The 10,402-nt window shown below is 37.6% G+C and overlaps 1 protein-coding gene across 1 annotated transcript in view; it reads right to left on the reverse strand.

The window, feature by feature from the left end:
- The window catches only part of KIAA0825 (KIAA0825 ortholog), a 365,931-nt gene that overhangs the window by 94,116 nt on the left and 261,413 nt on the right, over window positions 1-10,402 (reverse strand). The window lies entirely within an intron of this gene.

Below are 10,402 nucleotides of genomic sequence, written 5' to 3' on the forward strand. Positions count from 1 at the left end.
TGCCCGCAACCAAGGTACATGCCCTTGACCGGAATTGAACCCTGGACCCTTGAGTCCGCAGGCCGACGCTCTATCCACTGAGCCAAACCAGTCAGGGCTGCAGCTAACCTTTAAGAAGCCACCACTTGTGAGTTTTGGGGCACTATTAAAAAGAATAGCCTCAATTATCTGAAGTAGAAATAAAAGTATTCCTACAAATCTGTGTAAGACCAGATTTCCCCCCATTTACTTCAAAGCAAAGCCACATATCAAAACAGATTCTCAATGCAGACAGATATAAGAATCCGGCTGTATTAATCCAGACATTAATGAAATTTGAAAAAAATATAAAGCAATGGTATTCCTATCATTTTGTTGTTGTTTCAGAAAATATATTTTCATAAAACATTCTTTATGTCAATATGTAAATAATTTGTTATTTTCAAGTGAACTAACAAATACTTTAAGCACATCTCAGTTTTAATTTCTAACATGGTAAATATTAATAGATATAATCTACATAAACAAAAGTTCTTTGACATCCTCAGTAATATTTAAGAACAGAAAAGGGTCCAGAGACCAAAAAATTTGGGAGCCACTGCAATAGATGCTTAACATAAGACTGGTGAGTTAGTGCATCAATGGAATAATACAAAAGAAACAAGAAAGGTTGTGATTGTGTAAGCCTCATTATATGAATAGGGGTTCACTTTTGTGGGCTGCCTCAAATACTTGGGCTGTTACCAAAGTGAATGAGGACTAAATCCTACTCAATTTCAGAAGGCAATGAGGTGTTCCATCAGAGACATGTCAACTGAAGCTGTTTTAAATGGAAGCAGGATTAATTATTCTTAAAATTTCCAAATAAAAGAGGACTCACAGAGAAAATGCCTCCCTCACTGGTTCCAAATACCAGGGAAGATTTTTAAGAACTACTGTTGGGCTTCCCTTAAATCGCTTTAGAAAACGTGACTTATGAATACTACCACACAGCATGTTCCTGGGAGGCTGGATCACAACCGCACAATACTGGAAAGTGGCCAGTCGACCAGCACTGGGGCTGTGCTGTCCAACACAGCTCCTCTGGGCAGGCGGGGGTGGGAAATGTATGGCAGAGGAACACTCCAGCAGCTGCCGCACCAGGGAAGTGAAGTGGGGCAACCACGAGGGGAGGGGGCACGAGCAACACTTCAAAGGAGCACTGAATTACAATGTCAAGAACATGTGGCAAAGTTGTTGACTGCCGAGAACCCGCAGCAGTGACAGACTGGTCTGCGCTGCCACAAATAGACACAGAGTGGCTCTTTTTGAGCGAAGGCATTGGGCCAAAAGAGACGAAGAGGCAAATAGCAGCTGCAGCCCCCCTATCAAAGGAGAATCTTTATAACATATTCTGTGAGAAAAGGGTTGGTGGTCATGTTCTGCTTATCTATTCAGCCACACCTGCACAGATAGACACCAGAAGCCCAATTTCGAAAAATGAAGCACTCTGATGAATAAATGGCACATAATTTCTCAGTAAGCATCTTTTTTTTTCCCTGAGAGTTCCCTTTACACTTTATTTATGCCTCTTATGTCATAAATTGCTTTTAGCCTGGCAGTCTAGTTATATTTGTGCAAACCTGCTTCTTCCAACTCTAATGTAAACTTATTAGAGACCACTTATTTACCCCATAGCGCAGTGCCATGTACATAGTGGGTGCTCAATAAAAACTTGTTGAATAAATTAAGTCTAAAATTAGAATGTGAAACTGTCAAAAAACCTGCTGTCATATTCTTATTCATCTATTGGTCCATCCAACAAATATTTATCAAGCCCCTATCACATGCAAGGTTAACATACTAGATCAGGGGTCCTCAAACTTTTTAAACAGGGGGCCAGTTCACTGTCCCTCAGACCGTTGGAGGGCCGGACTATAGTTTAAAAAAAAACTATGAACAAATTCCTATGCACACTGCACATATCTTATTTTGAAGTAAAAAAACAAAACGGGAACAAATACAATATTTGTATTTGCATGTGGTCCGCGGGCCGTAGTTTGAGGACCCCTGTACTAGATGATAATTATGTTAAGATGAAATAGTCATGAAAAATGAAGAGAGTTAGGAAAAAGCAGGATCAAATTCATAAACAATATATGCAAGGAGAAGAAAATATCAGACTTACTTTACCAAAACTCAAAGGATGAATAGGATGTTGTGCATATAAAATAGGTGTAGTTGGTACAGAATAGAGAAAAATGTGCCAGAGAACATGGTGTGCTCATTTATTGAGCCTATTCAAGTCCACAACTAGAAGCAACATAACTCAACTGAGAAAAAGCTTACTTTGGAATTCTTAAGAACTTAGAAGCTTCATGTCTCATATAGGGAATATAAAGAACAATTTCCAGGTGGTAAGATTAGTTAATATTAGCATATGTAACAGAATAGGGTTGCAAACTTCCCTTTTCGAGCTTGTTTCCCCCCTAGTATCTAATGTAAAAACTCAGAAATGCCAGAATTACAAGAAGGAATGGAACAGAGCGTGGAATACCACTTAAAAGTGGTCTGATTTCACTCGTTTGATTTTGGGAAAGTTGCACCCCTCTGGGCCACATTTTCAGGTCTTCATCTTTAAGGGGTTAAAATCAAGTAATATTCAGATGTTGTCATCCATGCTATGCAAGTAATATTCAGATGTTGTCATCCATGCTATGCAATTTTCTATAATTTCCTGTTATACCTCCTGTCAGACCCTGTGCTTCACTTGGGCCTCCATGTAGGCAGCCTTCACAATGGCTCTCAATGGACCCTGTTGTCTGGTATTCACATCTTTGTATCACCACGAAATAGTTAGGAACTGACTTCTGTACAGCCATATATACAACCAATACAAGGTTGATTATTAATATGACGTGACTGAACTAGCTCTCTCACCCTTAGAAACTGTTGAACAATCATTTAGGACCATTTCAGTCATGAATGTCAGTGAAAGAGAATGTAACAGGGTTTGTCAGCAATATGTCAATTGAATTAGTTTTATTACAAAGCCAAAGATTTATTGGCATTGTCACATAATCACATAAATTTACATTTATTCTTTTATTTCAACAAAATAATTCTTGAGTATATATTGTTCTAGGGCACTGGCTGGTTGATACATCACTAAATGAAGAGGCAAAGTTCCTGTCCTTAAAGCTCACAGACTAGGAAGTGTCATATTAGTGATTCCAACATTACAGGACAGTTATAATGAGGCTGGTCAGGTATGGTTCTTTTGCATGTTAAGAGCCAGAAAGCCCATCTCAAATCAACTTTAAAAAACTCATTAGCTAAGATAACAGAGCAGCAATAGAACTTTGAAGCATAACAGGGGATCATTCTCTTGATTTCAGTTTAGCTTTCTTTGGGTTGGCTCCATCTTCAGACAATTCCCCCCTTGTAGAAAAAGGGAGCTCATGAGTTGCATCCTTTCCATACAACAGAAGAGATATCGAAGCCTTAGAATGCAGTGTTATTGGCCCCGATTAGGCTGGTGTGGATCACGTGCTCATTTCCGAACCAATTTCAGAGGCTAAGGGGATCAAATGCCCTGATTGGCTCAGTCTTCAGCACACTCCCCTTTACCTGAGGCACATAGGTGTGGGAGGAGAGATTTCCCAAAGCAGACACAGGAAACGCTTGCCTCATAAAGAAGAAAGTGATGCTAGACTGCTAAAACAGCACATGTCCACTAACTAGGGATACACATGCTTGACAACATCAAGAAAGTGTCTTTGAGCACATTGTAGAGATTGATGATGCACTAGCATTTCTGAAGATCAAAAGCATGTTGACAAGAAGCTTCTAATTTAGAAAGGGGGATAGGAAGATATGTAGATAAAACCCAAAGTCTTCCTTTGTCCTTTGGAGAGTTGTTGGAATAGAGTTCCTTTCCTATTGTGGCTTTGCAGAGGATCCCAAAGGAAGGGCGGGATGGACCTATCTGCTTTGATACAATCTCATCAGAACCTAAAGTAATAAGAGTTTTTCCTTACTTTGGAATGACCTTTAAACATCTATATTATCTTGTTCTAAAAAATATGTGAAGAAATATGGTGCTTACCTTAAATTCAGGGCCTCAAGAAATCTTGGTTGAATTAGTTGATGAATACATGTCTGAATGGACAAATACTATGGCAACATGTTAATGGGTAATAGACGAGATTCCTGTGGTCCTGTAATGTCAATTTAAAAGCCATACCTAAACCTTGTCTATGACAAGTTGTTCCTCTACATGTTCATACGGAGCCACCTTGCTCCCTCAGGTAGCCCTCCGGGGCCCATCAGTAGCATCATTTGCACAGCTCACATTGTGTGTAATGAATTCCAATCTGGCATCCACCACACCTTCAGCCTTTCAGCATAAAACAAAGTGCAGCTTCCCCCACAGAGCATCCTGATTAAACAAATTAACTATGGCGCTGCCTGCATATACGCACACTAGAGTGCAGGAAATGAACAGATACAATGGCCAAGTCTGTATTTAATTTTAATTAAATTTCATTCTGTAGCTCAATTAATCCACATCTCCAAATGTCAGCAGGACTGAGGCAAATGGAATGACATCTGCTGCACCGCACAGGACCATAAAACCTTCACTGCATGCAAGGTCTCTGGAAGCGCACCAGGAAAAATGAAATATCTTTATTAAGTGTGTAGTAATGTATAGAAGTCTAACTCAGAGTCTAATGAAATAACATAAACTGGGAAGGAAAATTAGACTAAGAATGTGAGTGGTTACGGGCATGGCAAATATTATTGTTTAATATCCTGCCTTGTGCTATTTATTGTTTTAGTTACTTTTGGCTTTATAGCTGTTTCCTTTAATATTTACCTAGTGGGCTTCCCAAATGCCCAGGTTGTTGTTGTTGTGGTTTTTGTTGTTGTTGTTGTTTTTTTTAACTGACAGAGATTTCTTTCCTGAGAAAAGGGGATTGATGGAGTAAAGGTGCTCTTTCTACACAGAATATGGAAAAGACTACATTTGCTATGCAAGGCCATTTGTCATGGGAAGCCAGAGGGGTAGCAGAAAGAGTGTGAGCTTTGACAAGCCTAGATGACAATTTTTGTTCTGCCACTTATATATCAGATTAGAAGGTTCAAGAAAACTCCAGCCATTATTAATTAGTGAGGTTGTTCTCTGCTTGACAATGACTAGTTTGGGGAAATGCCTGTGTAGTATTTTTAGAAAATATCAATGTGAACATTATTTCAGATGAGAAAAAAATAGATGAATCTTATTACAATAAATTTGTTCAGCATTATGTGCCAGATACTGTGCTAGACCTGGAAATGCAATAATTAATAAGACATGGCCCCTTCTCTGGAGAAGTGAGAGAAACAAGTAAAAATAACTATAATAAAATGTGACTAATTTCTATCAAAGAGATGAGCCCAGATAATTAGGCCAGCCAGCCCTTGAGGAATGTAGAAAGCCTGGGGATGGTGCTTGCCTCCTTTAAAATGGCTCTAAAGGATGACTGACACTTGAGCAAATAAATAGCAGGAAATAAATAGATGGAAAAGATGTACAAAAAAAGTGTGGGGGAAATAGTATGTTTTCTTGTTGTTATTTCAGACTTTCTTTTCTACTTCTCATAAATCTGTCTTTATTATTCTAGCTCTTTTTTATATGCCTATATAAAATTTTAATTCTCTTCTAATTTTACATATTGATTTAAATTATGTTCTTACTCAAAAGAACATAATGCATTAGGAAAGATCAAATTTGTCTATGAAAATAGAAGGTTGAATGAACTGGAGGACTAAACTTCAATATATTAACTTACAGATAACAGAATTAAGCATTTTGACTCTGACAAATTCATCAAGAAAATTTTTCTAGTTCTGCTATGCTATTGAATTTTAAAATCAGTATAAAAATATCGTACTGACAAATGCGATAAAAATGTACAGGATGTAACAATTAGCTTTGAACTATCTTATGATCCTATCTAGTGAGACACTGAATTGCTTAGTGTTTCCTAGCTTATTAATGAATTTGAAACAGAAATAAATAATTTGCCACTAAGTCAGCCAGGTTTAAAGTTGACTTTATTTCTGCCAGAAAGACAATGAGACATATTGATTTTATAACAGTCCAAATATGTAAAAGCAAAGAATTAAAGTTGTAAAAACACTTTCCTTGAGTTGATGAGTTAAACTGCACCTAATAATTAATCTTAATGTACTATGGGAATAAGTACATTAAAGTATTTCTGGTTGCAACATTTCACAATTTGTTGGCATTGATTTCTAGGTATTTTATATACAAATTAGGTATAAAAAGTTGAAGTTTAGAAACACTAATCTATACTATTGAATGTTTGCTATATTTTTCAAGGACCCAGAAAAGATAAAGTCTAACCATGAAATTATATAATTCTATCAAGCACTTTAAAAAATTATTGACACTAATTTCAGTTGTTTAGTTGAGCTTTTTCTTGTAGTCAGGGACCCTGAGTTTAGAGTTCCATCCAAGTTTCTTGTAGCACTGAGGGTCCAGGAATTTAGGCAATTCATATTTATGATAGTATCTTGTAGGTGAAAATAAGTTTTATGTTAAGTGATCTTGAATGATCACTACTTCTTAAGTCAGATTTTTGATAGTAAATGATGTTAAAATATATCTTTTTAGATAGTGAAAGTTAGATATGCATAAATGACAAATCTGCATTTTCTTAAATTATCTGAATAATTTCCTCAATTTTCAATTTTGTTCCCACACATGTGGGCCTCTGATTGGGAAGTCACTCCATAAATTATAGATTTCGCTATCTTTTACCCTTAGTTTTTCTCTAAGATGGGAATCAAATGGTCACATAATATAAATTAGCTATTTCAATACTATTCCTTTATTTTTATCAAAATGAAATATAACATGCTGCCCTGTCAGAACTATACACATTAGCCTAAGCCACTTAAAGGGTAGGTTTAATGAGTCACCTATATTTTAGGTAATTAATGATTATAAAGTATTAACAATAAGCTCTAAAAAATTTACCAAATTTTCTACTTATATATTCTTAAATAAGTGCTATTTACATATTAAATGGCATAATATCTAAGTAAGCTGCTCAGGAGATACCAAAAGACTCACACGAACTATAAAAATCTCAAAAAGAGATCAGCGAAGTTTAGTGCGAAAAAGCAAATTTTAGAGAGGTATGAACATCTACTTCCTGGTCTTGATTTTGCCCTCTATCAGACTCATTGCTAGACAACCCATTCAAACTCAAAGGACAGTGCAGGGATGAGCGTGGCACAATATGTACAACAGTATGGAAAGAGTAGGGTTTACATGGAATATTGTAATGTATAGAGTCACAAATATTAAAAATGGGCTAGACCTTAGAAATCACCACAGACCAACTATATCACCCATCATTTGTCCTCCCTTTCCTTTTTATATTTCCTATCCTATTTTATTGATCTTACTCCATCATATCCCTTCCCTCTGCTTTCTGTCCGCACCCTTCTTTCCTCTTCTTCCCACCTTCCTTTGTATACCATTCCCCACTGAATGCCCATTCTTTGCTAGGCATCATGCTGGATACCAAGGGAAGCTCGTTAGAATCAGTTATCTGTCTTCAAAGAGCATACCGCCATCTTTATAGGAGGGCCAGCACCTAAACAGGTAATTGTCATGCAGTGTGATATTTATAAGGGAAGTGATATTTATAATGGAAGTGAAGGGAATCTGAGGAAGGGCACCTAAATTAGCTGGCTTTCTGGAAGAGTGATTTCTGAGATGCATTTTTTCTTTTAGATACAAAACTCATGCTCCCAACTTTATTTATAAAAGTGTGGTTAAAGTAACATAGTCTGTGTATCTATTTCACACTGTCTGTGAAGTGATAGATAACTAATAAAAACTTTAACTGGAGTACCACAAAATTTTAAAAACCTACTGGCAGATTTTTCACTAGCTCTTTTTATATACAGAATCAGTAAGTACATATATCTTTAAACATAAGTATGTACACACACACATACACACACACACATCTTTAATTGCTACCATACCTAAAAAGCTTGAAGTCCTATCATAAGTGCTCAAGAATAAGGAAGTTGCATAGTTCCCTCCCTTGGTTAATTTGGGGAGAAGTTTAATATTGCAGGAGATTCAGGTTCACCTTGATTTATGTGTTAACTGAGGTGAAAGGAAACACAATCACAGAATTTTAGAATTAATACAAGAAATTAATATCATTGCAAGAATCAGCAACCAAGTCTGCTCATTCACATCCCAAGGACATGAGAAAAGTGCAGAGTGGCAGCATACCCACATTAGCCCTTTGGGAATGATAGAATGCAGTGGCCTACTGGTGGCTGAAACAAGGTCAGGGACAACCTGGAGACACCCCAAACCTCAGGCTCCTGTGCTTCTGTGGCTGATGGGAGGAGAGCCTGAGGTGCATCTTAAAGCATGAGGAAGACTATCTAGGAAAAATGGACAAATATGTACCAGGCAGAGAGGAAATCATGAATGGAGACCCAGGGAACAGAAAGCATCAGACAATATCTGTATGAGAAACTCAGACTGCACAGCCCCAGTTGGTGGCCTGGGGAGTGACAGGATTAATTTTATATTTTAGAATGTCATGCTGGCAGCAGAGTGGAAGGTGGATTTAAGAAGAAGAATAAAACGAGTTCTGAAAAACAGTTGGGGACATTTTTTTACCAGATTCCAGGTGAGGGATGAGTAATGCCTAGTGATCATAAAATAAAGAGCATTAAACAACATGCTTGGTAGATTCAGAGTCAAACCCCAGGTTTCTCCACTCCCAGTCCAGAACTCTCTCCACTATACCAGAAATACAGTTTCTTATCCTGTGGTGAAATGAAAACATTTTTGTTGTAGCCTCTGTTAACTACATGTAAATCCATAAAGGATAACGATTTGGGGATGACCAGATTAGCGAGCTCTGGGAGCTCAGCTGCAATTTTTTTATGAGGAGCAATTCACTATTCATTTACCATGAGTATTTGGCACAGCATGCTCATCTTTTGCCCATATAGATGTGCCATTTGAGGGGGAAGGAGAATGCCAACCAGAGCCTTTGATGTTATATTCACTGTTATCAGATATTTGGAATCCATGTGAATATAAGGCTCTTATTTCGACCATAAAGGTGAGGGCCTTCTCCTGGTATAATTTCTTTATGCATAACATCTCAATGCTGCCACTTCTGATGCCCAAAGAGCTGCTCCATCACCTGCCTACCCCCCACGCTGGTACCACTGCAACATTTCAGGTAATGAGGTAAGAGCACACTTGAGTTCTTTATGTGCCAAGATGAGAAAAATTAATTTTCAGTGCTAAAAAGATGAGACTGCTGGTGCAGTCAGTCACTAACCACTACCAGCTGCTCCATAGATTTGGAGTTTGGAAATGGGAGCCCATTTCAAAATCAATAACATAACTGCAGGACATGAGAAAACAAGCTACATCCGTGTTTTGAGCAAGATGATGTCCAAACCATACTAAATAGTTGTATCATTTGACAAAAATATTGACAATTCAGTTTGTGCAACACTATCCTTCTAAATATCTCAATGTAGAGAGAAAGCCATAAATAACAAAAATATTGTTTACTTTAGTAGATGAATAAATAGAGTTAAAGTAGGCATCTATGGGATTCATTTACAAGACATCATGGGGTCATTACTTGAGCATGGGGTCATTTGTTGGAGGTGGGGGAGAATGTGAAATCTTAACTACATACAATCGTCCTGAATTCTAATAGAAAGTCAAGTGATTTCTCTCTCTCTCTCTCTATCTCTATCACACACACACACACACACACCATACCCAAAAGCTTTACCTTGTACTTTGTGTCATTTAGAGTACAGAAATATGAATTTTCTAAAAGATGGCATGAGTGAAGAATATGAAAATATAATTCATTAAATCAAATTGCCTCTCCCTCTCAACTACATGGATCCAGAACAATGGTTCTCAACTTAGGCTGCACATGAGAGTTGCCTGGGAGGCTAATGCCCAAGGCCCCATCCTGGACCCAGGAAGTCAGAATCTCAACCTCAGCACTATTGACAATCTAGGCCAGATAAATCTCTGTTGTGAGGGCTGCCCTGTGCGTTGTAGGATGTTTATCAGTATTCCTGGCTTCTACCAATTACATGTCAGTAGCAATCCCTTCTGACCCAGTTGTGACAACCAAAACTGTCTGCAAACATTTAACAATTGTCCCTGATTGGCGGGGGTGGGGGGGGGCAAAATTAACCCTTATCCAGAACCATGGTTTTATTTATTTATTTATTTATTTATTTATTTATTTATTTTTAATTTCTTTATTGATTAAGGTATTACATATGTATCCTTATCCCCCCATCCCCCCCACTCATGCCCTCACCCCCTTGTTGTCTGTGTCCATTA

Source organism: Myotis brandtii, unplaced genomic scaffold, assembly GCF_000412655.1.
Source record: "Myotis brandtii unplaced genomic scaffold, ASM41265v1 scaffold344, whole genome shotgun sequence".
In the NCBI taxonomy this organism is placed as follows: domain Eukaryota; kingdom Metazoa; phylum Chordata; class Mammalia; order Chiroptera; family Vespertilionidae; genus Myotis; species Myotis brandtii.